The sequence below is a fragment of the Schistocerca americana genome, unplaced genomic scaffold, assembly GCF_021461395.2.
Source record: "Schistocerca americana isolate TAMUIC-IGC-003095 unplaced genomic scaffold, iqSchAmer2.1 HiC_scaffold_647, whole genome shotgun sequence".
In the NCBI taxonomy this organism is placed as follows: domain Eukaryota; kingdom Metazoa; phylum Arthropoda; class Insecta; order Orthoptera; family Acrididae; genus Schistocerca; species Schistocerca americana.
Window position 1 is genome coordinate 49,861 of NW_025726398.1, and position 27,428 is coordinate 77,288.

Sequence of the window (27,428 nt, forward strand, 5' to 3'; positions counted from 1 at the left end):
AAAGGCGAGCAGCCGATGCAGTGAAGTTCCACACACATTTCTTCTTCTTCCGTCATCGTAACAAGCAAACATGTCGACTCGATTCGTGTAATATTGACTTCGCTGACGCTAGAAAACCCGTGCTATATCGATGCCAGGGGCAACTCGTGTGCGGAGAACGAGACACAAGAAGGAGTGAGTCTCTCCACCGTATGAGAGGCAGTATCTAGCAGATACACACGGTAAAACATACGACTTGCGTTAGCTCATAAATTGCTACACGTCATCGTCTGCAAGCTAAAATGGACACATCTGCACTGCCCAGTGAGGCGACACTTGTACTAACACCAGGTGGACGGCTGTGAGACGCGGAGATGAGCTGCGGCTTCTGGGCGCGACTGTAACGCTGCGCCCTGGATCAAATAGCACTGCACATTGCTGGTGACCCACGTGTTTAGTAGTGACGCAACTGCTAGGATGCAGCTGAACGTCCGCCTTTTGAGAGCGAGAAAATTTTCGCAGTCGGCAGGACTCGAACCTACGCTCCCAGAGGGAATCTGATTTCAAGTCAGACGCCTTAACCACTCGGCCACGACTGCCAGTGGCGGAAGCGACTCCCGACAACTGAAACCGCCATCTTTAGAAGCAATCTGATGGCAGAAAACGGCGTGGCCTCACTCTTTTCTGTAGGGTTTCCATTAGCCGTTACGAAAGTGTATTAATTTTCGCCCAGACAGGGACTTGAACCCAGGACCCTTTGGTTGAAAACCTAGCGCTCTACCGACTCAGCTATGCGGGCCCACGCACGAGCATTATCGTACAGCTGCGCGGTGCGCGAGTGATTCGTATGTCGTAATTACTGGCTTATGGCTCCAATGGCGACTTCACCGACTTCCCACTGACGCACCGCTGACGCTAGTTTTCTGTCGTCTTAAAACGATCGACATACCTCCAAGCAGCTGCGAGATCTTAAGAAAAGAAACGCTGCACCACTGCTTTGGCCGCACTCGAGTGATGGAAATTGCGATTCTTAAAAAGAAAATGAAATGTTCGCTCTGTCCATCACTTTCGAGCACATCTGTGAACTCACGATCTCAGCGACGGCTTTCTGCAGTCCCAGCGTCAGTGTCAGTGTGAGGTGAACCGATAGCCACAGTAAGCAGCGGTCGTCGCGAAAACTCAGTATTCTTAAAACGGAAATTTTCGTCTTGTTGAGAATGGCGTCACTGGTTTGCACCCGCATTCGCCCACGCATGTCACATGTGTGCGAAAATGTTTGCTCCTCTGTACGCAAAATCGCACGCAGCCGGTAGGATTCGAACCTACGCTCCCAGAGGGAATCTGATTTCGAGTCAGACGCCTTAACCACTCGGCCACGACTGCCGTTAGCGCGGTGTTCTCCCGACACATGCAACTGCTACCGTTTAAAGCACTGTGGTGTCAGTAAACGGCGTAACTGCATTATTTTCCGTAGCGTTTCCACCGCTACCAGACGAATCGCTACCAAAGTGTTAAAATTTCCGCCTCGACGGGGACTTGAACCCTGGACCCTTAGGTTAAAAGCCTAGTGCTCTACCAACTGAGCTATCCGGGCTCGGACGAGGCTGCAAAACCTCCCACAATGCACAACTATACATTGACTCATGTCCTTTACTGTTGTGCAATCGCTGTATGGGGCCGTTACTAATAAAACGTCGCCTACATGCTGTCTACAAACTTATCCCGCTAAGCTCGTAACACACTCTCGAAGACTGCTGGCACACGATGCAACAACAAATTGCACTAGTTGTTACGCCTCATACGTCGGAGCAGAGAATTTACGTGTTTTGTCGACACTCACTGGGCAATTGGAAAATTCACAAGCATTTCGAATGCAATGTTTCCCACGCTTTCGCTCATTTCACGGTTCCGTTGAAGACGTTCTTCACCACCTGACACAGAAAAAGGAATGCAGTCGGTAGGATATTTTTAATTCTTTTGCTTCTAGGGGAGTTAGTTGTCTAGTGAGTTCCTCTTATGGCATGCACTAGACAACCAGAACAGCTACAGGAGAGAGTCATTTTTGTTGTCAGCGGTAGTTGCATTATCACAAACGCAGAGTAATTCCATTGGCGTCGCATCAAAACGAATACCTGCCGAAACCCGGGATCGAACCAGGGACCTTTAGATCTTCAGTCTATTTCGGCTGACGTTGAAGGTTGCCATTTGCATGTGTTCGTTAACCTCTGCCTCGTTGCCAATTTCACAGTCACCTTCGTCTGATAAGACACAGGGGCGCTGAAAGGCGAGCAGCCGATGCAGTGAAGTTCCACACACATTTCTTCTTCTTCCGTCATCGTAACAAGCAAACATGTCGACTCGATTCGTGTAATATTGACTTCGCTGACGCTAGAAAACCCGTGCTATATCGATGCCAGGGGCAACTCGTGTGCGGAGAACGAGACACAAGAAGGAGTGAGTCTCTCCACCGTATGAGAGGCAGTATCTAGCAGATACACACGGTAAAACATACGACTTGCGTTAGCTCATAAATTGCTACACGTCATCGTCTGCAAGCTAAAATGGACACATCTGCACTGCCCAGTGAGGCGACACTTGTACTAACACCAGGTGGACGGCTGTGAGACGCGGAGATGAGCTGCGGCTTCTGGGCGCGACTGTAACGCTGCGCCCTGGATCAAATAGCACTGCACATTGCTGGTGACCCACGTGTTTAGTAGTGACGCAACTGCTAGGATGCAGCTGAACGTCCGCCTTTTGAGAGCGAGAAAATTTTCGCAGTCGGCAGGACTCGAACCTACGCTCCCAGAGGGAATCTGATTTCAAGTCAGACGCCTTAACCACTCGGCCACGACTGCCAGTGGCGGAAGCGACTCCCGACAACTGAAACCGCCATCTTTAGAAGCAATCTGATGGCAGAAAACGGCGTGGCCTCACTCTTTTCTGTAGGGTTTCCATTAGCCGTTACGAAAGTGTATTAATTTTCGCCCAGACAGGGACTTGAACCCAGGACCCTTTGGTTGAAAACCTAGCGCTCTACCGACTCAGCTATGCGGGCCCACGCACGAGCATTATCGTACAGCTGCGCGGTGCGCGAGTGATTCGTATGTCGTAATTACTGGCTTATGGCTCCAATGGCGACTTCACCGACTTCCCACTGACGCACCGCTGACGCTAGTTTTCTGTCGTCTTAAAACGATCGACATACCTCCAAGCAGCTGCGAGATCTTAAGAAAAGAAACGCTGCACCACTGCTTTGGCCGCACTCGAGTGATGGAAATTGCGATTCTTAAAAAGAAAATGAAATGTTCGCTCTGTCCATCACTTTCGAGCACATCTGTGAACTCACGATCTCAGCGACGGCTTTCTGCAGTCCCAGCGTCAGTGTCAGTGTGAGGTGAACCGATAGCCACAGTAAGCAGCGGTCGTCGCGAAAACTCAGTATTCTTAAAACGGAAATTTTCGTCTTGTTGAGAATGGCGTCACTGGTTTGCACCCGCATTCGCCCACGCATGTCACATGTGTGCGAAAATGTTTGCTCCTCTGTACGCAAAATCGCACGCAGCCGGTAGGATTCGAACCTACGCTCCCAGAGGGAATCTGATTTCGAGTCAGACGCCTTAACCACTCGGCCACGACTGCCGTTAGCGCGGTGTTCTCCCGACACATGCAACTGCTACCGTTTAAAGCACTGTGGTGTCAGTCAACGGCGTAACTGCATTATTTTCCGTAGCGTTTCCACCGCTACCAGACGAATCGCTACCAAAGTGTTAAAATTTCCGCCTCGACGGGGACTTGAACCCTGGACCCTTAGGTTAAAAGCCTAATGCTCTACCAACTGAGCTATCCGGGCTCGGACGAGGCTGCAAAACCTCCCACAATGCACAACTATACATTGACTCATGTCCTTTACTGTTGTGCAATCGCTGTATGGGGCCGTTACTAATAAAACGTCGCCTACATGCTGTCTACAAACTTATCCCGCTAAGCTCGTAACACACTCTCGAAGACTGCTGGCACACGATGCAACAACAAATTGCACTAGTTGTTACGCCTCATACGTCGGAGCAGAGAATTTACGTGTTTTGTCGACACTCACTGGGCAATTGGAAAATTCACAAGCATTTCGAATGCAATGTTTCCCACGCTTTCGCTCATTTCACGGTTCCGTTGAAGACGTTCTTCACCACCTGACACAGAAAAAGGAATGCAGTCGGTAGGATATTTTTAATTCTTTTGCTTCTAGGGGAGTTAGTTGTCTAGTGAGTTCCTCTTATGGCATGCACTAGACAACCAGAACAGCTACAGGAGAGAGTCATTTTTGTTGTCAGCGGTAGTTGCATTATCACAAACGCAGAGTAATTCCATTGGCGTCGCATCAAAACGAATACCTGCCGAAACCCGGGATCGAACCAGGGACCTTTAGATCTTCAGTCTATTTCGGCTGGCGTTGAAGGTTGCCATTTGCATGTGTTCGTTAACCTCTGCCTCGTTGCCAATTTCACAGTCACCTTCGTCTGATAAGACACAGGGGCGCTGAAAGGCGAGCAGCCGATGCAGTGAAGTTCCACACACATTTCTTCTTCTTCCGTCATCGTAACAAGCAAACATGTCGACTCGATTCGTGTAATATTGACTTCGCTGACGCTAGAAAACCCGTGCTATATCGATGCCAGGGGCAACTCGTGTGCGGAGAACGAGACACAAGAAGGAGTGAGTCTCTCCACCGTATGAGAGGCAGTATCTAGCAGATACACACGGTAAAACATACGACTTGCGTTAGCTCATAAATTGCTACACGTCATCGTCTGCAAGCTAAAATGGACACATCTGCACTGCCCAGTGAGGCGACACTTGTACTAACACCAGGTGGACGGCTGTGAGACGCGGAGATGAGCTGCGGCTTCTGGGCGCGACTGTAACGCTGCGCCCTGGATCAAATAGCACTGCACATTGCTGGTGACCCACGTGTTTAGTAGTGACGCAACTGCTAGGATGCAGCTGAACGTCCGCCTTTTGAGAGCGAGAAAATTTTCGCAGTCGGCAGGACTCGAACCTACGCTCCCAGAGGGAATCTGATTTCAAGTCAGACGCCTTAACCACTCGGCCACGACTGCCAGTGACGGAAGCGACTCCCGACAACTGAAACCGCCATCTTTAGAAGCAATCTGATGGCAGAAAACGGCGTGGCCTCACTCTTTTCTGTAGGGTTTCCATTAGCCGTTACGAAAGTGTATTAATTTTCGCCCAGACAGGGACTTGAACCCAGGACCCTTTGGTTGAAAACCTAGCGCTCTACCGACTCAGCTATGCGGGCCCACGCACGAGCATTATCGTACAGCTGCGCGGTGCGCGAGTGATTCGTATGTCGTAATTACTGGCTTATGGCTCCAATGGCGACTTCACCGACTTCCCACTGACGCACCGCTGACGCTAGTTTTCTGTCGTCTTAAAACGATCGACATACCTCCAAGCAGCTGCGAGATCTTAAGAAAAGAAACGCTGCACCACTGCTTTGGCCGCACTCGAGTGATGGAAATTGCGATTCTTAAAAAGAAAATGAAATGTTCGCTCTGTCCATCACTTTCGAGCACATCTGTGAACTCACGATCTCAGCGACGGCTTTCTGCAGTCCCAGCGTCAGTGTCAGTGTGAGGTGAACCGATAGCCACAGTAAGCAGCGGTCGTCGCGAAAACTCAGTATTCTTAAAACGGAAATTTTCGTCTTGTTGAGAATGGCGTCACTGGTTTGCACCCGCATTCGCCCACGCATGTCACATGTGTGCGAAAATGTTTGCTCCTCTGTACGCAAAATCGCACGCAGCCGGTAGGATTCGAACCTACGCTCCCAGAGGGAATCTGATTTCGAGTCAGACGCCTTAACCACTCGGCCACGACTGCCGTTAGCGCGGTGTTCTCCCGACACATGCAACTGCTACCGTTTAAAGCACTGTGGTGTCAGTAAACGGCGTAACTGCATTATTTTCCGTAGCGTTTCCACCGCTACCAGACGAATCGCTACCAAAGTGTTAAAATTTCCGCCTCGACGGGGACTTGAACCCTGGACCCTTAGGTTAAAAGCCTAATGCTCTACCAACTGAGCTATCCGGGCTCGGACGAGGCTGCAAAACCTCCCACAATGCACAACTATACATTGACTCATGTCCTTTACTGTTGTGCAATCGCTGTATGGGGCCGTTACTAATAAAACGTCGCCTACATGCTGTCTACAAACTTATCCCGCTAAGCTCGTAACACACTCTCGAAGACTGCTGGCACACGATGCAACAACAAATTGCACTAGTTGTTACGCCTCATACGTCGGAGCAGAGAATTTACGTGTTTTGTCGACACTCACTGGGCAATTGGAAAATTCACAAGCATTTCGAATGCAATGTTTCCCACGCTTTCGCTCATTTCACGGTTCCGTTGAAGACGTTCTTCACCACCTGACACAGAAAAAGGAATGCAGTCGGTAGGATATTTTTAATTCTTTTGCTTCTAGGGGAGTTAGTTGTCTAGTGAGTTCCTCTTATGGCATGCACTAGACAACCAGAACAGCTACAGGAGAGAGTCATTTTTGTTGTCAGCGGTAGTTGCATTATCACAAACGCAGAGTAATTCCATTGGCGTCGCATCAAAACGAATACCTGCCGAAACCCGGGATCGAACCAGGGACCTTTAGATCTTCAGTCTATTTCGGCTGACGTTGAAGGTTGCCATTTGCATGTGTTCGTTAACCTCTGCCTCGTTGCCAATTTCACAGTCACCTTCGTCTGATAAGACACAGGGGCGCTGAAAGGCGAGCAGCCGATGCAGTGAAGTTCCACACACATTTCTTCTTCTTCCGTCATCGTAACAAGCAAACATGTCGACTCGATTCGTGTAATATTGACTTCGCTGACGCTAGAAAACCCGTGCTATATCGATGCCAGGGGCAACTCGTGTGCGGAGAACGAGACACAAGAAGGAGTGAGTCTCTCCACCGTATGAGAGGCAGTATCTAGCAGATACACACGGTAAAACATACGACTTGCGTTAGCTCATAAATTGCTACACGTCATCGTCTGCAAGCTAAAATGGACACATCTGCACTGCCCAGTGAGGCGACACTTGTACTAACACCAGGTGGACGGCTGTGAGACGCGGAGATGAGCTGCGGCTTCTGGGCGCGACTGTAACGCTGCGCCCTGGATCAAATAGCACTGCACATTGCTGGTGACCCACGTGTTTAGTAGTGACGCAACTGCTAGGATGCAGCTGAACGTCCGCCTTTTGAGAGCGAGAAAATTTTCGCAGTCGGCAGGACTCGAACCTACGCTCCCAGAGGGAATCTGATTTCAAGTCAGACGCCTTAACCACTCGGCCACGACTGCCAGTGGCGGAAGCGACTCCCGACAACTGAAACCGCCATCTTTAGAAGCAATCTGATGGCAGAAAACGGCGTGGCCTCACTCTTTTCTGTAGGGTTTCCATTAGCCGTTACGAAAGTGTATTAATTTTCGCCCAGACAGGGACTTGAACCCAGGACCCTTTGGTTGAAAACCTAGCGCTCTACCGACTCAGCTATGCGGGCCCACGCACGAGCATTATCGTACAGCTGCGCGGTGCGCGAGTGATTCGTATGTCGTAATTACTGGCTTATGGCTCCAATGGCGACTTCACCGACTTCCCACTGACGCACCGCTGACGCTAGTTTTCTGTCGTCTTAAAACGATCGACATACCTCCAAGCAGCTGCGAGATCTTAAGAAAAGAAACGCTGCACCACTGCTTTGGCCGCACTCGAGTGATGGAAATTGCGATTCTTAAAAAGAAAATGAAATGTTCGCTCTGTCCATCACTTTCGAGCACATCTGTGAACTCACGATCTCAGCGACGGCTTTCTGCAGTCCCAGCGTCAGTGTCAGTGTGAGGTGAACCGATAGCCACAGTAAGCAGCGGTCGTCGCGAAAACTCAGTATTCTTAAAACGGAAATTTTCGTCTTGTTGAGAATGGCGTCACTGGTTTGCACCCGCATTCGCCCACGCATGTCACATGTGTGCGAAAATGTTTGCTCCTCTGTACGCAAAATCGCACGCAGCCGGTAGGATTCGAACCTACGCTCCCAGAGGGAATCTGATTTCGAGTCAGACGCCTTAACCACTCGGCCACGACTGCCGTTAGCGCGGTGTTCTCCCGACACATGCAACTGCTACCGTTTAAAGCACTGTGGTGTCAGTAAACGGCGTAACTGCATTATTTTCCGTAGCGTTTCCACCGCTACCAGACGAATCGCTACCAAAGTGTTAAAATTTCCGCCTCGACGGGGACTTGAACCCTGGACCCTTAGGTTAAAAGCCTAATGCTCTACCAACTGAGCTATCCGGGCTCGGACGAGGCTGCAAAACCTCCCACAATGCACAACTATACATTGACTCATGTCCTTTACTGTTGTGCAATCGCTGTATGGGGCCGTTACTAATAAAACGTCGCCTACATGCTGTCTACAAACTTATCCCGCTAAGCTCGTAACACACTCTCGAAGACTGCTGGCACACGATGCAACAACAAATTGCACTAGTTGTTACGCCTCATACGTCGGAGCAGAGAATTTACGTGTTTTGTCGACACTCACTGGGCAATTGGAAAATTCACAAGCATTTCGAATGCAATGTTTCCCACGCTTTCGCTCATTTCACGGTTCCGTTGAAGACGTTCTTCACCACCTGACACAGAAAAAGGAATGCAGTCGGTAGGATATTTTTAATTCTTTTGCTTCTAGGGGAGTTAGTTGTCTAGTGAGTTCCTCTTATGGCATGCACTAGACAACCAGAACAGCTACAGGAGAGAGTCATTTTTGTTGTCAGCGGTAGTTGCATTATCACAAACGCAGAGTAATTCCATTGGCGTCGCATCAAAACGAATACCTGCCGAAACCCGGGATCGAACCAGGGACCTTTAGATCTTCAGTCTATTTCGGCTGGCGTTGAAGGTTGCCATTTGCATGTGTTCGTTAACCTCTGCCTCGTTGCCAATTTCACAGTCACCTTCGTCTGATAAGACACAGGGGCGCTGAAAGGCGAGCAGCCGATGCAGTGAAGTTCCACACACATTTCTTCTTCTTCCGTCATCGTAACAAGCAAACATGTCGACTCGATTCGTGTAATATTGACTTCGCTGACGCTAGAAAACCCGTGCTATATCGATGCCAGGGGCAACTCGTGTGCGGAGAACGAGACACAAGAAGGAGTGAGTCTCTCCACCGTATGAGAGGCAGTATCTAGCAGATACACACGGTAAAACATACGACTTGCGTTAGCTCATAAATTGCTACACGTCATCGTCTGCAAGCTAAAATGGACACATCTGCACTGCCCAGTGAGGCGACACTTGTACTAACACCAGGTGGACGGCTGTGAGACGCGGAGATGAGCTGCGGCTTCTGGGCGCGACTGTAACGCTGCGCCCTGGATCAAATAGCACTGCACATTGCTGGTGACCCACGTGTTTAGTAGTGACGCAACTGCTAGGATGCAGCTGAACGTCCGCCTTTTGAGAGCGAGAAAATTTTCGCAGTCGGCAGGACTCGAACCTACGCTCCCAGAGGGAATCTGATTTCAAGTCAGACGCCTTAACCACTCGGCCACGACTGCCAGTGGCGGAAGCGACTCCCGACAACTGAAACCGCCATCTTTAGAAGCAATCTGATGGCAGAAAACGGCGTGGCCTCACTCTTTTCTGTAGGGTTTCCATTAGCCGTTACGAAAGTGTATTAATTTTCGCCCAGACAGGGACTTGAACCCAGGACCCTTTGGTTGAAAACCTAGCGCTCTACCGACTCAGCTATGCGGGCCCACGCACGAGCATTATCGTACAGCTGCGCGGTGCGCGAGTGATTCGTATGTCGTAATTACTGGCTTATGGCTCCAATGGCGACTTCACCGACTTCCCACTGACGCACCGCTGACGCTAGTTTTCTGTCGTCTTAAAACGATCGACATACCTCCAAGCAGCTGCGAGATCTTAAGAAAAGAAACGCTGCACCACTGCTTTGGCCGCACTCGAGTGATGGAAATTGCGATTCTTAAAAAGAAAATGAAATGTTCGCTCTGTCCATCACTTTCGAGCACATCTGTGAACTCACGATCTCAGCGACGGCTTTCTGCAGTCCCAGCGTCAGTGTCAGTGTGAGGTGAACCGATAGCCACAGTAAGCAGCGGTCGTCGCGAAAACTCAGTATTCTTAAAACGGAAATTTTCGTCTTGTTGAGAATGGCGTCACTGGTTTGCACCCGCATTCGCCCACGCATGTCACATGTGTGCGAAAATGTTTGCTCCTCTGTACGCAAAATCGCACGCAGCCGGTAGGATTCGAACCTACGCTCCCAGAGGGAATCTGATTTCGAGTCAGACGCCTTAACCACTCGGCCACGACTGCCGTTAGCGCGGTGTTCTCCCGACACATGCAACTGCTACCGTTTAAAGCACTGTGGTGTCAGTAAACGGCGTAACTGCATTATTTTCCGTAGCGTTTCCACCGCTACCAGACGAATCGCTACCAAAGTGTTAAAATTTCCGCCTCGACGGGGACTTGAACCCTGGACCCTTAGGTTAAAAGCCTAATGCTCTACCAACTGAGCTATCCGGGCTCGGACGAGGCTGCAAAACCTCCCACAATGCACAACTATACATTGACTCATGTCCTTTACTGTTGTGCAATCGCTGTATGGGGCCGTTACTAATAAAACGTCGCCTACATGCTGTCTACAAACTTATCCCGCTAAGCTCGTAACACACTCTCGAAGACTGCTGGCACACGATGCAACAACAAATTGCACTAGTTGTTACGCCTCATACGTCGGAGCAGAGAATTTACGTGTTTTGTCGACACTCACTGGGCAATTGGAAAATTCACAAGCATTTCGAATGCAATGTTTCCCACGCTTTCGCTCATTTCACGGTTCCGTTGAAGACGTTCTTCACCACCTGACACAGAAAAAGGAATGCAGTCGGTAGGATATTTTTAATTCTTTTGCTTCTAGGGGAGTTAGTTGTCTAGTGAGTTCCTCTTATGGCATGCACTAGACAACCAGAACAGCTACAGGAGAGAGTCATTTTTGTTGTCAGCGGTAGTTGCATTATCACAAACGCAGAGTAATTCCATTGGCGTCGCATCAAAACGAATACCTGCCGAAACCCGGGATCGAACCAGGGACCTTTAGATCTTCAGTCTATTTCGGCTGACGTTGAAGGTTGCCATTTGCATGTGTTCGTTAACCTCTGCCTCGTTGCCAATTTCACAGTCACCTTCGTCTGATAAGACACAGGGGCGCTGAAAGGCGAGCAGCCGATGCAGTGAAGTTCCACACACATTTCTTCTTCTTCCGTCATCGTAACAAGCAAACATGTCGACTCGATTCGTGTAATATTGACTTCGCTGACGCTAGAAAACCCGTGCTATATCGATGCCAGGGGCAACTCGTGTGCGGAGAACGAGACACAAGAAGGAGTGAGTCTCTCCACCGTATGAGAGGCAGTATCTAGCAGATACACACGGTAAAACATACGACTTGCGTTAGCTCATAAATTGCTACACGTCATCGTCTGCAAGCTAAAATGGACACATCTGCACTGCCCAGTGAGGCGACACTTGTACTAACACCAGGTGGACGGCTGTGAGACGCGGAGATGAGCTGCGGCTTCTGGGCGCGACTGTAACGCTGCGCCCTGGATCAAATAGCACTGCACATTGCTGGTGACCCACGTGTTTAGTAGTGACGCAACTGCTAGGATGCAGCTGAACGTCCGCCTTTTGAGAGCGAGAAAATTTTCGCAGTCGGCAGGACTCGAACCTACGCTCCCAGAGGGAATCTGATTTCAAGTCAGACGCCTTAACCACTCGGCCACGACTGCCAGTGGCGGAAGCGACTCCCGACAACTGAAACCGCCATCTTTAGAAGCAATCTGATGGCAGAAAACGGCGTGGCCTCACTCTTTTCTGTAGGGTTTCCATTAGCCGTTACGAAAGTGTATTAATTTTCGCCCAGACAGGGACTTGAACCCAGGACCCTTTGGTTGAAAACCTAGCGCTCTACCGACTCAGCTATGCGGGCCCACGCACGAGCATTATCGTACAGCTGCGCGGTGCGCGAGTGATTCGTATGTCGTAATTACTGGCTTATGGCTCCAATGGCGACTTCACCGACTTCCCACTGACGCACCGCTGACGCTAGTTTTCTGTCGTCTTAAAACGATCGACATACCTCCAAGCAGCTGCGAGATCTTAAGAAAAGAAACGCTGCACCACTGCTTTGGCCGCACTCGAGTGATGGAAATTGCGATTCTTAAAAAGAAAATGAAATGTTCGCTCTGTCCATCACTTTCGAGCACATCTGTGAACTCACGATCTCAGCGACGGCTTTCTGCAGTCCCAGCGTCAGTGTCAGTGTGAGGTGAACCGATAGCCACAGTAAGCAGCGGTCGTCGCGAAAACTCAGTATTCTTAAAACGGAAATTTTCGTCTTGTTGAGAATGGCGTCACTGGTTTGCACCCGCATTCGCCCACGCATGTCACATGTGTGCGAAAATGTTTGCTCCTCTGTACGCAAAATCGCACGCAGCCGGTAGGATTCGAACCTACGCTCCCAGAGGGAATCTGATTTCGAGTCAGACGCCTTAACCACTCGGCCACGACTGCCGTTAGCGCGGTGTTCTCCCGACACATGCAACTGCTACCGTTTAAAGCACTGTGGTGTCAGTAAACGGCGTAACTGCATTATTTTCCGTAGCGTTTCCACCGCTACCAGACGAATCGCTACCAAAGTGTTAAAATTTCCGCCTCGACGGGGACTTGAACCCTGGACCCTTAGGTTAAAAGCCTAATGCTCTACCAACTGAGCTATCCGGGCTCGGACGAGGCTGCAAAACCTCCCACAATGCACAACTATACATTGACTCATGTCCTTTACTGTTGTGCAATCGCTGTATGGGGCCGTTACTAATAAAACGTCGCCTACATGCTGTCTACAAACTTATCCCGCTAAGCTCGTAACACACTCTCGAAGACTGCTGGCACACGATGCAACAACAAATTGCACTAGTTGTTACGCCTCATACGTCGGAGCAGAGAATTTACGTGTTTTGTCGACACTCACTGGGCAATTGGAAAATTCACAAGCATTTCGAATGCAATGTTTCCCACGCTTTCGCTCATTTCACGGTTCCGTTGAAGACGTTCTTCACCACCTGACACAGAAAAAGGAATGCAGTCGGTAGGATATTTTTAATTCTTTTGCTTCTAGGGGAGTTAGTTGTCTAGTGAGTTCCTCTTATGGCATGCACTAGACAACCAGAACAGCTACAGGAGAGAGTCATTTTTGTTGTCAGCGGTAGTTGCATTATCACAAACGCAGAGTAATTCCATTGGCGTCGCATCAAAACGAATACCTGCCGAAACCCGGGATCGAACCAGGGACCTTTAGATCTTCAGTCTATTTCGGCTGACGTTGAAGGTTGCCATTTGCATGTGTTCGTTAACCTCTGCCTCGTTGCCAATTTCACAGTCACCTTCGTCTGATAAGACACAGGGGCGCTGAAAGGCGAGCAGCCGATGCAGTGAAGTTCCACACACATTTCTTCTTCTTCCGTCATCGTAACAAGCAAACATGTCGACTCGATTCGTGTAATATTGACTTCGCTGACGCTAGAAAACCCGTGCTATATCGATGCCAGGGGCAACTCGTGTGCGGAGAACGAGACACAAGAAGGAGTGAGTCTCTCCACCGTATGAGAGGCAGTATCTAGCAGATACACACGGTAAAACATACGACTTGCGTTAGCTCATAAATTGCTACACGTCATCGTCTGCAAGCTAAAATGGACACATCTGCACTGCCCAGTGAGGCGACACTTGTACTAACACCAGGTGGACGGCTGTGAGACGCGGAGATGAGCTGCGGCTTCTGGGCGCGACTGTAACGCTGCGCCCTGGATCAAATAGCACTGCACATTGCTGGTGACCCACGTGTTTAGTAGTGACGCAACTGCTAGGATGCAGCTGAACGTCCGCCTTTTGAGAGCGAGAAAATTTTCGCAGTCGGCAGGACTCGAACCTACGCTCCCAGAGGGAATCTGATTTCAAGTCAGACGCCTTAACCACTCGGCCACGACTGCCAGTGGCGGAAGCGACTCCCGACAACTGAAACCGCTATCTTTAGAAGCAATCTGATGGCAGAAAACGGCGTGGCCTCACTCTTTTCTGTAGGGTTTCCATTAGCCGTTACGAAAGTGTATTAATTTTCGCCCAGACAGGGACTTGAACCCAGGACCCTTTGGTTGAAAACCTAGCGCTCTACCGACTCAGCTATGCGGGCCCACGCACGAGCATTATCGTACAGCTGCGCGGTGCGCGAGTGATTCGTATGTCGTAATTACTGGCTTATGGCTCCAATGGCGACTTCACCGACTTCCCACTGACGCACCGCTGACGCTAGTTTTCTGTCGTCTTAAAACGATCGACATACCTCCAAGCAGCTGCGAGATCTTAAGAAAAGAAACGCTGCACCACTGCTTTGGCCGCACTCGAGTGATGGAAATTGCGATTCTTAAAAAGAAAATGAAATGTTCGCTCTGTCCATCACTTTCGAGCACATCTGTGAACTCACGATCTCAGCGACGGCTTTCTGCAGTCCCAGCGTCAGTGTCAGTGTGAGGTGAACCGATAGCCACAGTAAGCAGCGGTCGTCGCGAAAACTCAGTATTCTTAAAACGGAAATTTTCGTCTTGTTGAGAATGGCGTCACTGGTTTGCACCCGCATTCGCCCACGCATGTCACATGTGTGCGAAAATGTTTGCTCCTCTGTACGCAAAATCGCACGCAGCCGGTAGGATTCGAACCTACGCTCCCAGAGGGAATCTGATTTCGAGTCAGACGCCTTAACCACTCGGCCACGACTGCCGTTAGCGCGGTGTTCTCCCGACACATGCAACTGCTACCGTTTAAAGCACTGTGGTGTCAGTAAACGGCGTAACTGCATTATTTTCCGTAGCGTTTCCACCGCTACCAGACGAATCGCTACCAAAGTGTTAAAATTTCCGCCTCGACGGGGACTTGAACCCTGGACCCTTAGGTTAAAAGCCTAATGCTCTACCAACTGAGCTATCCGGGCTCGGACGAGGCTGCAAAACCTCCCACAATGCACAACTATACATTGACTCATGTCCTTTACTGTTGTGCAATCGCTGTATGGGGCCGTTACTAATAAAACGTCGCCTACATGCTGTCTACAAACTTATCCCGCTAAGCTCGTAACACACTCTCGAAGACTGCTGGCACACGATGCAACAACAAATTGCACTAGTTGTTACGCCTCATACGTCGGAGCAGAGAATTTACGTGTTTTGTCGACACTCACTGGGCAATTGGAAAATTCACAAGCATTTCGAATGCAATGTTTCCCACGCTTTCGCTCATTTCACGGTTCCGTTGAAGACGTTCTTCACCACCTGACACAGAAAAAGGAATGCAGTCGGTAGGATATTTTTAATTCTTTTGCTTCTAGGGGAGTTAGTTGTCTAGTGAGTTCCTCTTATGGCATGCACTAGACAACCAGAACAGCTACAGGAGAGAGTCATTTTTGTTGTCAGCGGTAGTTGCATTATCACAAACGCAGAGTAATTCCATTGGCGTCGCATCAAAACGAATACCTGCCGAAACCCGGGATCGAACCAGGGACCTTTAGATCTTCAGTCTATTTCGGGTGACGTTGAAGGTTGCCATTTGCATGTGTTCGTTAACCTCTGCCTCGTTGCCAATTTCACAGTCACCTTCGTCTGATAAGACACAGGGGCGCTGAAAGGCGAGCAGCCGATGCAGTGAAGTTCCACACACATTTCTTCTTCTTCCGTCATCGTAACAAGCAAACATGTCGACTCGATTCGTGTAATATTGACTTCGCTGACGCTAGAAAACCCGTGCTATATCGATGCCAGGGGCAACTCGTGTGCGGAGAACGAGACACAAGAAGGAGTGAGTCTCTCCACCGTATGAGAGGCAGTATCTAGCAGATACACACGGTAAAACATACGACTTGCGTTAGCTCATAAATTGCTACACGTCATCGTCTGCAAGCTAAAATGGACACATCTGCACTGCCCAGTGAGGCGACACTTGTACTAACACCAGGTGGACGGCTGTGAGACGCGGAGATGAGCTGCGGCTTCTGGGCGCGACTGTAACGCTGCGCCCTGGATCAAATAGCACTGCACATTGCTGGTGACCCACGTGTTTAGTAGTGACGCAACTGCTAGGATGCAGCTGAACGTCCGCCTTTTGAGAGCGAGAAAATTTTCGCAGTCGGCAGGACTCGAACCTACGCTCCCAGAGGGAATCTGATTTCAAGTCAGACGCCTTAACCACTCGGCCACGACTGCCAGTGGCGGAAGCGACTCCCGACAACTGAAACCGCCATCTTTAGAAGCAATCTGATGGCAGAAAACGGCGTGGCCTCACTCTTTTCTGTAGGGTTTCCATTAGCCGTTACGAAAGTGTATTAATTTTCGCCCAGACAGGGACTTGAACCCAGGACCCTTTGGTTGAAAACCTAGCGCTCTACCGACTCAGCTATGCGGGCCCACGCACGAGCATTATCGTACAGCTGCGCGGTGCGCGAGTGATTCGTATGTCGTAATTACTGGCTTATGGCTCCAATGGCGACTTCACCGACTTCCCACTGACGCACCGCTGACGCTAGTTTTCTGTCGTCTTAAAACGATCGACATACCTCCAAGCAGCTGCGAGATCTTAAGAAAAGAAACGCTGCACCACTGCTTTGGCCGCACTCGAGTGATGGAAATTGCGATTCTTAAAAAGAAAATGAAATGTTCGCTCTGTCCATCACTTTCGAGCACATCTGTGAACTCACGATCTCAGCGACGGCTTTCTGCAGTCCCAGCGTCAGTGTCAGTGTGAGGTGAACCGATAGCCACAGTAAGCAGCGGTCGTCGCGAAAACTCAGTATTCTTAAAACGGAAATTTTCGTCTTGTTGAGAATGGCGTCACTGGTTTGCACCCGCATTCGCCCACGCATGTCACATGTGTGCGAAAATGTTTGCTCCTCTGTACGCAAAATCGCACGCAGCCGGTAGGATTCGAACCTACGCTCCCAGAGGGAATCTGATTTCGAGTCAGACGCCTTAACCACTCGGCCACGACTGCCGTTAGCGCGGTGTTCTCCCGACACATGCAACTGCTACCGTTTAAAGCACTGTGGTGTCAGTAAACGGCGTAACTGCATTATTTTCCGTAGCGTTTCCACCGCTACCAGACGAATCGCTACCAAAGTGTTAAAATTTCCGCCTCGACGGGGACTTGAACCCTGGACCCTTAGGTTAAAAGCCTAATGCTCTACCAACTGAGCTATCCGGGCTCGGACGAGGCTGCAAAACCTCCCACAATGCACAACTATACATTGACTCATGTCCTTTACTGTTGTGCAATCGCTGTATGGGGCCGTTACTAATAAAACGTCGCCTACATGCTGTCTACAAACTTATCCCGCTAAGCTCGTAACACACTCTCGAAGACTGCTGGCACACGATGCAACAACAAATTGCACTAGTTGTTACGCCTCATACGTCGGAGCAGAGAATTTACGTGTTTTGTCGACACTCACTGGGCAATTGGAAAATTCACAAGCATTTCGAATGCAATGTTTCCCACGCTTTCGCTCATTTCACGGTTCCGTTGAAGACGTTCTTCACCACCTGACACAGAAAAAGGAATGCAGTCGGTAGGATATTTTTAATTCTTTTGCTTCTAGGGGAGTTAGTTGTCTAGTGAGTTCCTCTTATGGCATGCACTAGACAACCAGAACAGCTACAGGAGAGAGTCATTTTTGTTGTCAGCGGTAGTTGCATTATCACAAACGCAGAGTAATTCCATTGGCGTCGCATCAAAACGAATACCTGCCGAAACCCGGGATCGAACCAGGGACCTTTAGATCTTCAGTCTATTTCGGCTGACGTTGAAGGTTGCCATTTGCATGTGTTCGTTAACCTCTGCCTCGTTGCCAATTTCACAGTCACCTTCGTCTGATAAGACACAGGGGCGCTGAAAGGCGAGCAGCCGATGCAGTGAAGTTCCACACACATTTCTTCTTCTTCCGTCATCGTAACAAGCAAACATGTCGACTCGATTCGTGTAATATTGACTTCGCTGACGCTAGAAAACCCGTGCTATATCGATGCCAGGGGCAACTCGTGTGCGGAGAACGAGACACAAGAAGGAGTGAGTCTCTCCACCGTATGAGAGGCAGTATCTAGCAGATACACACGGTAAAACATACGACTTGCGTTAGCTCATAAATTGCTACACGTCATCGTCTGCAAGCTAAAATGGACACATCTGCACTGCCCAGTGAGGCGACACTTGTACTAACACCAGGTGGACGGCTGTGAGACGCGGAGATGAGCTGCGGCTTCTGGGCGCGACTGTAACGCTGCGCCCTGGATCAAATAGCACTGCACATTGCTGGTGACCCACGTGTTTAGTAGTGACGCAACTGCTAGGATGCAGCTGAACGTCCGCCTTTTGAGAGCGAGAAAATTTTCGCAGTCGGCAGGACTCGAACCTACGCTCCCAGAGGGAATCTGATTTCAAGTCAGACGCCTTAACCACTCGGCCACGACTGCCAGTGGCGGAAGCGACTCCCGACAACTGAAACCGCCATCTTTAGAAGCAATCTGATGGCAGAAAACGGCGTGGCCTCACTCTTTTCTGTAGGGTTTCCATTAGCCGTTACGAAAGTGTATTAATTTTCGCCCAGACAGGGACTTGAACCCAGGACCCTTTGGTTGAAAACCTAGCGCTCTACCGACTCAGCTATGCGGGCCCACGCACGAGCATTATCGTACAGCTGCGCGGTGCGCGAGTGATTCGTATGTCGTAATTACTGGCTTATGGCTCCAATGGCGACTTCACCGACTTCCCACTGACGCACCGCTGACGCTAGTTTTCTGTCGTCTTAAAACGATCGACATACCTCCAAGCAGCTGCGAGATCTTAAGAAAAGAAACGCTGCACCACTGCTTTGGCCGCACTCGAGTGATGGAAATTGCGATTCTTAAAAAGAAAATGAAATGTTCGCTCTGTCCATCACTTTCGAGCACATCTGTGAACTCACGATCTCAGCGACGGCTTTCTGCAGTCCCAGCGTCAGTGTCAGTGTGAGGTGAACCGATAGCCACAGTAAGCAGCGGTCGTCGCGAAAACTCAGTATTCTTAAAACGGAAATTTTCGTCTTGTTGAGAATGGCGTCACTGGTTTGCACCCGCATTCGCCCACGCATGTCACATGTGTGCGAAAATGTTTGCTCCTCTGTACGCAAAATCGCACGCAGCCGGTAGGATTCGAACCTACGCTCCCAGAGGGAATCTGATTTCGAGTCAGACGCCTTAACCACTCGGCCACGACTGCCGTTAGCGCGGTGTTCTCCCGACACATGCAACTGCTACCGTTTAAAGCACTGTGGTGTCAGTAAACGGCGTAACTGCATTATTTTCCGTAGCGTTTCCACCGCTACCAGACGAATCGCTACCAAAGTGTTAAAATTTCCGCCTCGACGGGGACTTGAACCCTGGACCCTTAGGTTAAAAGCCTAATGCTCTACCAACTGAGCTATCCGGGCTCGGACGAGGCTGCAAAACCTCCCACAATGCACAACTATACATTGACTCATGTCCTTTACTGTTGTGCAATCGCTGTATGGGGCCGTTACTAATAAAACGTCGCCTACATGCTGTCTACAAACTTATCCCGCTAAGCTCGTAACACACTCTCGAAGACTGCTGGCACACGATGCAACAACAAATTGCACTAGTTGTTACGCCTCATACGTCGGAGCAGAGAATTTACGTGTTTTGTCGACACTCACTGGGCAATTGGAAAATTCACAAGCATTTCGAATGCAATGTTTCCCACGCTTTCGCTCATTTCACGGTTCCGTTGAAGACGTTCTTCACCACCTGACACAGAAAAAGGAATGCAGTCGGTAGGATATTTTTAATTCTTTTGCTTCTAGGGGAGTTAGTTGTCTAGTGAGTTCCTCTTATGGCATGCACTAGACAACCAGAACAGCTACAGGAGAGAGTCATTTTTGTTGTCAGCGGTAGTTGCATTATCACAAACGCAGAGTAATTCCATTGGCGTCGCATCAAAACGAATACCTGCCGAAACCCGGGATCGAACCAGGGACCTTTAGATCTTCAGTCTATTTCGGCTGACGTTGAAGGTTGCCATTTGCATGTGTTCGTTAACCTCTGCCTCGTTGCCAATTTCACAGTCACCTTCGTCTGATAAGACACAGGGGCGCTGAAAGGCGAGCAGCCGATGCAGTGAAGTTCCACACACATTTCTTCTTCTTCCGTCATCGTAACAAGCAAACATGTCGACTCGATTCGTGTAATATTGACTTCGCTGACGCTAGAAAACCCGTGCTATATCGATGCCAGGGGCAACTCGTGTGCGGAGAACGAGACACAAGAAGGAGTGAGTCTCTCCACCGTATGAGAGGCAGTATCTAGCAGATACACACGGTAAAACATACGACTTGCGTTAGCTCATAAATTGCTACACGTCATCGTCTGCAAGCTAAAATGGACACATCTGCACTGCCCAGTGAGGCGACACTTGTACTAACACCAGGTGGACGGCTGTGAGACGCGGAGATGAGCTGCGGCTTCTGGGCGCGACTGTAACGCTGCGCCCTGGATCAAATAGCACTGCACATTGCTGGTGACCCACGTGTTTAGTAGTGACGCAACTGCTAGGATGCAGCTGAACGTCCGCCTTTTGAGAGCGAGAAAATTTTCGCAGTCGGCAGGACTCGAACCTACGCTCCCAGAGGGAATCTGATTTCAAGTCAGACGCCTTAACCACTCGGCCACGACTGCCAGTGGCGGAAGCGACTCCCGACAACTGAAACCGCCATCTTTAGAAGCAATCTGATGGCAGAAAACGGCGTGGCCTCACTCTTTTCTGTAGGGTTTCCATTAGCCGTTACGAAAGTGTATTAATTTTCGCCCAGACAGGGACTTGAACCCAGGACCCTTTGGTTGAAAACCTAGCGCTCTACCGACTCAGCTATGCGGGCCCACGCACGAGCATTATCGTACAGCTGCGCGGTGCGCGAGTGATTCGTATGTCGTAATTACTGGCTTATGGCTCCAATGGCGACTTCACCGACTTCCCACTGACGCACCGCTGACGCTAGTTTTCTGTCGTCTTAAAACGATCGACATACCTCCAAGCAGCTGCGAGATCTTAAGAAAAGAAACGCTGCACCACTGCTTTGGCCGCACTCGAGTGATGGAAATTGCGATTCTTAAAAAGAAAATGAAATGTTCGCTCTGTCCATCACTTTCGAGCACATCTGTGAACTCACGATCTCAGCGACGGCTTTCTGCAGTCCCAGCGTCAGTGTCAGTGTGAGGTGAACCGATAGCCACAGTAAGCAGCGGTCGTCGCGAAAACTCAGTATTCTTAAAACGGAAATTTTCGTCTTGTTGAGAATGGCGTCACTGGTTTGCACCCGCATTCGCCCACGCATGTCACATGTGTGCGAAAATGTTTGCTCCTCTGTACGCAAAATCGCACGCAGCCGGTAGGATTCGAACCTACGCTCCCAGAGGGAATCTGATTTCGAGTCAGACGCCTTAACCACTCGGCCACGACTGCCGTTAGCGCGGTGTTCTCCCGACACATGCAACTGCTACCGTTTAAAGCACTGTGGTGTCAGTAAACGGCGTAACTGCATTATTTTCCGTAGCGTTTCCACCGCTACCAGACGAATCGCTACCAAAGTGTTAAAATTTCCGCCTCGACGGGGACTTGAACCCTGGACCCTTAGGTTAAAAGCCTAATGCTCTACCAACTGAGCTATCCGGGCTCGGACGAGGCTGCAAAACCTCCCACAATGCACAACTATACATTGACTCATGTCCTTTACTGTTGTGCAATCGCTGTATGGGGCCGTTACTAATAAAACGTCGCCTACATGCTGTCTACAAACTTATCCCGCTAAGCTCGTAACACACTCTCGAAGACTGCTGGCACACGATGCAACAACAAATTGCACTAGTTGTTACGCCTCATACGTCGGAGCAGAGAATTTACGTGTTTTGTCGACACTCACTGGGCAATTGGAAAATTCACAAGCATTTCGAATGCAACGTTTCCCACGCTTTCGCTCATTTCACGGTTCCGTTGAAGACGTTCTTCACCACCTGACACAGAAAAAGGAATGCAGTCGGTAGGATATTTTTAATTCTTTTGCTTCTAGGGGAGTTAGTTGTCTAGTGAGTTCCTCTTATGGCATGCACTAGACAACCAGAACAGCTACAGGAGAGAGTCATTTTTGTTGTCAGCGGTAGTTGCATTATCACAAACGCAGAGTAATTCCATTGGCGTCGCATCAAAACGAATACCTGCCGAAACCCGGGATCGAACCAGGGACCTTTAGATCTTCAGTCTATTTCGGCTGACGTTGAAGGTTGCCATTTGCATGTGTTCGTTAACCTCTGCCTCGTTGCCAATTTCACAGTCACCTTCGTCTGATAAGACACAGGGGCGCTGAAAGGCGAGCAGCCGATGCAGTGAAGTTCCACACACATTTCTTCTTCTTCCGTCATCGTAACAAGCAAACATGTCGACTCGATTCGTGTAATATTGACTTCGCTGACGCTAGAAAACCCGTGCTATATCGATGCCAGGGGCAACTCGTGTGCGGAGAACGAGACACAAGAAGGAGTGAGTCTCTCCACCGTATGAGAGGCAGTATCTAGCAGATACACACGGTAAAACATACGACTTGCGTTAGCTCATAAATTGCTACACGTCATCGTCTGCAAGCTAAAATGGACACATCTGCACTGCCCAGTGAGGCGACACTTGTACTAACACCAGGTGGACGGCTGTGAGACGCGGAGATGAGCTGCGGCTTCTGGGCGCGACTGTAACGCTGCGCCCTGGATCAAATAGCACTGCACATTGCTGGTGACCCACGTGTTTAGTAGTGACGCAACTGCTAGGATGCAGCTGAACGTCCGCCTTTTGAGAGCGAGAAAATTTTCGCAGTCGGCAGGACTCGAACCTACGCTCCCAGAGGGAATCTGATTTCAAGTCAGACGCCTTAACCACTCGGCCACGACTGCCGGTGGCGAAAGCGACTCCCGACAACTGAAACCGCCATCTTTAGAAGCAATCTGATGGCAGAAAACGGCGTGGCCTCACTCTTTTCTGTAGGGTTTCCATTAGCCGTTACGAAAGTGTATTAATTTTCGCCCAGACAGGGACTTGAACCCAGGACCCTTTGGTTGAAAACCTAGCGCTCTACCGACTCAGCTATGCGGGCCCACGCACGAGCATTATCGTACAGCTGCGCGGTGCGCGAGTGATTCGTATGTCGTAATTACTGGCTTATGGCTCCAATGGCGACTTCACCGACTTCCCACTGACGCACCGCTGACGCTAGTTTTCTGTCGTCTTAAAACGATCGACATACCTCCAAGCAGCTGCGAGATCTTAAGAAAAGAAACGCTGCACCACTGCTTTGGCCGCACTCGAGTGATGGAAATTGCGATTCTTAAAAAGAAAATGAAATGTTCGCTCTGTCCATCACTTTCGAGCACATCTGTGAACTCACGATCTCAGCGACGGCTTTCTGCAGTCCCAGCGTCAGTGTCAGTGTGAGGTGAACCGATAGCCACAGTAAGCAGCGGTCGTCGCGAAAACTCAGTATTCTTAAAACGGAAATTTTCGTCTTGTTGAGAATGGCGTCACTGGTTTGCACCCGCATTCGCCCACGCATGTCACATGTGTGCGAAAATGTTTGCTCCTCTGTACGCAAAATCGCACGCAGCCGGTAGGATTCGAACCTACGCTCCCAGAGGGAATCTGATTTCGAGTCAGACGCCTTAACCACTCGGCCACGACTGCCGTTAGCGCGGTGTTCTCCCGACACATGCAACTGCTACCGTTTAAAGCACTGTGGTGTCAGTAAACGGCGTAACTGCATTATTTTCCGTAGCGTTTCCACCGCTACCAGACGAATCGCTACCAAAGTGTTAAAATTTCCGCCTCGACGGGGACTTGAACCCTGGACCCTTAGGTTAAAAGCCTAATGCTCTACCAACTGAGCTATCCGGGCTCGGACGAGGCTGCAAAACCTCCCACAATGCACAACTATACATTGACTCATGTCCTTTACTGTTGTGCAATCGCTGTATGGGGCCGTTACTAATAAAACGTCGCCTACATGCTGTCTACAAACTTATCCCGCTAAGCTCGTAACACACTCTCGAAGACTGCTGGCACACGATGCAACAACAAATTGCACTAGTTGTTACGCCTCATACGTCGGAGCAGAGAATTTACGTGTTTTGTCGACACTCACTGGGCAATTGGAAAATTCACAAGCATTTCGAATGCAATGTTTCCCACGCTTTCGCTCATTTCACGGTTCCGTTGAAGACGTTCTTCACCACCTGACACAGAAAAAGGAATGCAGTCGGTAGGATATTTTTAATTCTTTTGCTTCTAGGGGAGTTAGTTGTCTAGTGAGTTCCTCTTATGGCATGCACTAGACAACCAGAACAGCTACAGGAGAGAGTCATTTTTGTTGTCAGCGGTAGTTGCATTATCACAAACGCAGAGTAATTCCATTGGCGTCGCATCAAAACGAATACCTGCCGAAACCCGGGATCGAACCAGGGACCTTTAGATCTTCAGTCTATTTCGGCTGACGTTGAAGGTTGCCATTTGCATGTGTTCGTTAACCTCTGCCTCGTTGCCAATTTCACAGTCACCTTCGTCTGATAAGACACAGGGGCGCTGAAAGGCGAGCAGCCGATGCAGTGAAGTTCCACACACATTTCTTCTTCTTCCGTCATCGTAACAAGCAAACATGTCGACTCGATTCGTGTAATATTGACTTCGCTGACGCTAGAAAACCCGTGCTATATCGATGCCAGGGGCAACTCGTGTGCGGAGAACGAGACACAAGAAGGAGTGAGTCTCTCCACCGTATGAGAGGCAGTATCTAGCAGATACACACGGTAAAACATACGACTTGCGTTAGCTCATAAATTGCTACACGTCATCGTCTGCAAGCTAAAATGGACACATCTGCACTGCCCAGTGAGGCGACACTTGTACTAACACCAGGTGGACGGCTGTGAGACGCGGAGATGAGCTGCGGCTTCTGGGCGCGACTGTAACGCTGCGCCCTGGATCAAATAGCACTGCACATTGCTGGTGACCCACGTGTTTAGTAGTGACGCAACTGCTAGGATGCAGCTGAACGTCCGCCTTTTGAGAGCGAGAAAATTTTCGCAGTCGGCAGGACTCGAACCTACGCTCCCAGAGGGAATCTGATTTCAAGTCAGACGCCTTAACCACTCGGCCACGACTGCCAGTGGCGGAAGCGACTCCCGACAACTGAAACCGCCATCTTTAGAAGCAATCTGATGGCAGAAAACGGCGTGGCCTCACTCTTTTCTGTAGGGTTTCCATTAGCCGTTACGAAAGTGTATTAATTTTCGCCCAGACAGGGACTTGAACCCAGGACCCTTTGGTTGAAAACCTAGCGCTCTACCGACTCAGCTATGCGGGCCCACGCACGAGCATTATCGTACAGCTGCGCGGTGCGCGAGTGATTCGTATGTCGTAATTACTGGCTTATGGCTCCAATGGCGACTTCACCGACTTCCCACTGACGCACCGCTGACGCTAGTTTTCTGTCGTCTTAAAACGATCGACATACCTCCAAGCAGCTGCGAGATCTTAAGAAAAGAAACGCTGCACCACTGCTTTGGCCGCACTCGAGTGATGGAAATTGCGATTCTTAAAAAGAAAATGAAATGTTCGCTCTGTCCATCACTTTCGAGCACATCTGTGAACTCACGATCTCAGCGACGGCTTTCTGCAGTCCCAGCGTCAGTGTCAGTGTGAGGTGAACCGATAGCCACAGTAAGCAGCGGTCGTCGCGAAAACTCAGTATTCTTAAAACGGAAATTTTCGTCTTGTTGAGAATGGCGTCACTGGTTTGCACCCGCATTCGCCCACGCATGTCACATGTGTGCGAAAATGTTTGCTCCTCTGTACGCAAAATCGCACGCAGCCGGTAGGATTCGAACCTACGCTCCCAGAGGGAATCTGATTTCGAGTCAGACGCCTTAACCACTCGGCCACGACTGCCGTTAGCGCGGTGTTCTCCCGACACATGCAACTGCTACCGTTTAAAGCACTGTGGTGTCAGTAAACGGCGTAACTGCATTATTTTCCGTAGCGTTTCCACCGCTACCAGACGAATCGCTACCAAAGTGTTAAAATTTCCGCCTCGACGGGGACTTGAACCCTGGACCCTTAGGTTAAAAGCCTAATGCTCTACCAACTGAGCTATCCGGGCTCGGACGAGGCTGCAAAACCTCCCACAATGCACAACTATACATTGACTCATGTCCTTTACTGTTGTGCAATCGCTGTATGGGGCCGTTACTAATAAAACGTCGCCTACATGCTGTCTACAAACTTATCCCGCTAAGCTCGTAACACACTCTCGAAGACTGCTGGCACACGATGCAACAACAAATTGCACTAGTTGTTACGCCTCATACGTCGGAGCAGAGAATTTACGTGTTTTGTCGACACTCACTGGGCAATTGGAAAATTCACAAGCATTTCGAATGCAATGTTTCCCACGCTTTCGCTCATTTCACGGTTCCGTTGAAGACGTTCTTCACCACCTGACACAGAAAAAGGAATGCAGTCGGTAGGATATTTTTAATTCTTTTGCTTCTAGGGGAGTTAGTTGTCTAGTGAGTTCCTCTTATGGCATGCACTAGACAACCAGAACAGCTACAGGAGAGAGTCATTTTTGTTGTCAGCGGTAGTTGCATTATCACAAACGCAGAGTAATTCCATTGGCGTCGCATCAAAACGAATACCTGCCGAAACCCGGGATCGAACCAGGGACCTTTAGATCTTCAGTCTATTTCGGCTGACGTTGAAGGTTGCCATTTGCATGTGTTCGTTAACCTCTGCCTCGTTGCCAATTTCACAGTCACCTTCGTCTGATAAGACACAGGGGCGCTGAAAGGCGAGCAGCCGATGCAGTGAAGTTCCACACACATTTCTTCTTCTTCCGTCATCGTAACAAGCAAACATGTCGACTCGATTCGTGTAATATTGACTTCGCTGACGCTAGAAAACCCGTGCTATATCGATGCCAGGGGCAACTCGTGTGCGGAGAACGAGACACAAGAAGGAGTGAGTCTCTCCACCGTATGAGAGGCAGTATCTAGCAGATACACACGGTAAAACATACGACTTGCGTTAGCTCATAAATTGCTACACGTCATCGTCTGCAAGCTAAAATGGACACATCTGCACTGCCCAGTGAGGCGACACTTGTA

General features: G+C 49.7%; 36 non-coding genes across 36 annotated transcripts; all 36 read right to left on the minus strand.

Annotated features, from left to right (window-relative positions):
* Positions 1-496: 496 nt before the first annotated feature.
* On the minus strand, positions 497-578 carry Trnas-uga. The gene has a single exon. It is a non-coding gene; the product is annotated as a tRNA-Ser (tRNA).
* A 702-nt stretch (positions 579-1,280) lies between these two features.
* Trnas-cga lies at positions 1,281-1,362 on the minus strand. Its single transcript has one exon. It is a non-coding gene; the product is annotated as a tRNA-Ser (tRNA).
* Positions 1,363-1,500: 138 nt separating this feature from the next.
* On the minus strand, positions 1,501-1,573 carry Trnak-uuu. Its single transcript has one exon. It is a non-coding gene; the product is annotated as a tRNA-Lys (tRNA).
* Positions 1,574-2,755: 1,182 nt separating this feature from the next.
* Positions 2,756-2,837, minus strand: Trnas-uga. Its single transcript has one exon. It is a non-coding gene; the product is annotated as a tRNA-Ser (tRNA).
* A 702-nt stretch (positions 2,838-3,539) lies between these two features.
* On the minus strand, positions 3,540-3,621 carry Trnas-cga. The gene has a single exon. It is a non-coding gene; the product is annotated as a tRNA-Ser (tRNA).
* A 138-nt stretch (positions 3,622-3,759) lies between these two features.
* Positions 3,760-3,832, minus strand: Trnak-uuu. Its single transcript has one exon. It is a non-coding gene; the product is annotated as a tRNA-Lys (tRNA).
* A 1,182-nt stretch (positions 3,833-5,014) lies between these two features.
* Positions 5,015-5,096, minus strand: Trnas-uga. The gene has a single exon. It is a non-coding gene; the product is annotated as a tRNA-Ser (tRNA).
* A 702-nt stretch (positions 5,097-5,798) lies between these two features.
* Positions 5,799-5,880, minus strand: Trnas-cga. The gene has a single exon. It is a non-coding gene; the product is annotated as a tRNA-Ser (tRNA).
* A 138-nt stretch (positions 5,881-6,018) lies between these two features.
* Positions 6,019-6,091, minus strand: Trnak-uuu. Its single transcript has one exon. It is a non-coding gene; the product is annotated as a tRNA-Lys (tRNA).
* Positions 6,092-7,273: 1,182 nt separating this feature from the next.
* Positions 7,274-7,355, minus strand: Trnas-uga. The gene has a single exon. It is a non-coding gene; the product is annotated as a tRNA-Ser (tRNA).
* A 702-nt stretch (positions 7,356-8,057) lies between these two features.
* Positions 8,058-8,139, minus strand: Trnas-cga. The gene has a single exon. It is a non-coding gene; the product is annotated as a tRNA-Ser (tRNA).
* Positions 8,140-8,277: 138 nt separating this feature from the next.
* Positions 8,278-8,350, minus strand: Trnak-uuu. The gene has a single exon. It is a non-coding gene; the product is annotated as a tRNA-Lys (tRNA).
* Positions 8,351-9,532: 1,182 nt separating this feature from the next.
* On the minus strand, positions 9,533-9,614 carry Trnas-uga. The gene has a single exon. It is a non-coding gene; the product is annotated as a tRNA-Ser (tRNA).
* A 702-nt stretch (positions 9,615-10,316) lies between these two features.
* On the minus strand, positions 10,317-10,398 carry Trnas-cga. Its single transcript has one exon. It is a non-coding gene; the product is annotated as a tRNA-Ser (tRNA).
* Positions 10,399-10,536: 138 nt separating this feature from the next.
* Trnak-uuu lies at positions 10,537-10,609 on the minus strand. Its single transcript has one exon. It is a non-coding gene; the product is annotated as a tRNA-Lys (tRNA).
* A 1,182-nt stretch (positions 10,610-11,791) lies between these two features.
* Positions 11,792-11,873, minus strand: Trnas-uga. Its single transcript has one exon. It is a non-coding gene; the product is annotated as a tRNA-Ser (tRNA).
* A 702-nt stretch (positions 11,874-12,575) lies between these two features.
* On the minus strand, positions 12,576-12,657 carry Trnas-cga. The gene has a single exon. It is a non-coding gene; the product is annotated as a tRNA-Ser (tRNA).
* A 138-nt stretch (positions 12,658-12,795) lies between these two features.
* On the minus strand, positions 12,796-12,868 carry Trnak-uuu. Its single transcript has one exon. It is a non-coding gene; the product is annotated as a tRNA-Lys (tRNA).
* Positions 12,869-14,050: 1,182 nt separating this feature from the next.
* On the minus strand, positions 14,051-14,132 carry Trnas-uga. The gene has a single exon. It is a non-coding gene; the product is annotated as a tRNA-Ser (tRNA).
* Positions 14,133-14,834: 702 nt separating this feature from the next.
* Positions 14,835-14,916, minus strand: Trnas-cga. Its single transcript has one exon. It is a non-coding gene; the product is annotated as a tRNA-Ser (tRNA).
* Positions 14,917-15,054: 138 nt separating this feature from the next.
* Trnak-uuu lies at positions 15,055-15,127 on the minus strand. Its single transcript has one exon. It is a non-coding gene; the product is annotated as a tRNA-Lys (tRNA).
* Positions 15,128-16,309: 1,182 nt separating this feature from the next.
* Trnas-uga lies at positions 16,310-16,391 on the minus strand. Its single transcript has one exon. It is a non-coding gene; the product is annotated as a tRNA-Ser (tRNA).
* A 702-nt stretch (positions 16,392-17,093) lies between these two features.
* Trnas-cga lies at positions 17,094-17,175 on the minus strand. Its single transcript has one exon. It is a non-coding gene; the product is annotated as a tRNA-Ser (tRNA).
* A 138-nt stretch (positions 17,176-17,313) lies between these two features.
* Positions 17,314-17,386, minus strand: Trnak-uuu. The gene has a single exon. It is a non-coding gene; the product is annotated as a tRNA-Lys (tRNA).
* A 1,182-nt stretch (positions 17,387-18,568) lies between these two features.
* Positions 18,569-18,650, minus strand: Trnas-uga. Its single transcript has one exon. It is a non-coding gene; the product is annotated as a tRNA-Ser (tRNA).
* A 702-nt stretch (positions 18,651-19,352) lies between these two features.
* Positions 19,353-19,434, minus strand: Trnas-cga. The gene has a single exon. It is a non-coding gene; the product is annotated as a tRNA-Ser (tRNA).
* Positions 19,435-19,572: 138 nt separating this feature from the next.
* On the minus strand, positions 19,573-19,645 carry Trnak-uuu. Its single transcript has one exon. It is a non-coding gene; the product is annotated as a tRNA-Lys (tRNA).
* Positions 19,646-20,827: 1,182 nt separating this feature from the next.
* On the minus strand, positions 20,828-20,909 carry Trnas-uga. The gene has a single exon. It is a non-coding gene; the product is annotated as a tRNA-Ser (tRNA).
* A 702-nt stretch (positions 20,910-21,611) lies between these two features.
* On the minus strand, positions 21,612-21,693 carry Trnas-cga. The gene has a single exon. It is a non-coding gene; the product is annotated as a tRNA-Ser (tRNA).
* Positions 21,694-21,831: 138 nt separating this feature from the next.
* Positions 21,832-21,904, minus strand: Trnak-uuu. The gene has a single exon. It is a non-coding gene; the product is annotated as a tRNA-Lys (tRNA).
* A 1,182-nt stretch (positions 21,905-23,086) lies between these two features.
* On the minus strand, positions 23,087-23,168 carry Trnas-uga. Its single transcript has one exon. It is a non-coding gene; the product is annotated as a tRNA-Ser (tRNA).
* Positions 23,169-23,870: 702 nt separating this feature from the next.
* Trnas-cga lies at positions 23,871-23,952 on the minus strand. Its single transcript has one exon. It is a non-coding gene; the product is annotated as a tRNA-Ser (tRNA).
* A 138-nt stretch (positions 23,953-24,090) lies between these two features.
* Positions 24,091-24,163, minus strand: Trnak-uuu. Its single transcript has one exon. It is a non-coding gene; the product is annotated as a tRNA-Lys (tRNA).
* A 1,182-nt stretch (positions 24,164-25,345) lies between these two features.
* Positions 25,346-25,427, minus strand: Trnas-uga. The gene has a single exon. It is a non-coding gene; the product is annotated as a tRNA-Ser (tRNA).
* Positions 25,428-26,129: 702 nt separating this feature from the next.
* Trnas-cga lies at positions 26,130-26,211 on the minus strand. Its single transcript has one exon. It is a non-coding gene; the product is annotated as a tRNA-Ser (tRNA).
* Positions 26,212-26,349: 138 nt separating this feature from the next.
* On the minus strand, positions 26,350-26,422 carry Trnak-uuu. Its single transcript has one exon. It is a non-coding gene; the product is annotated as a tRNA-Lys (tRNA).
* Between the last annotated feature and the right edge of the window lie 1,006 nt (positions 26,423-27,428).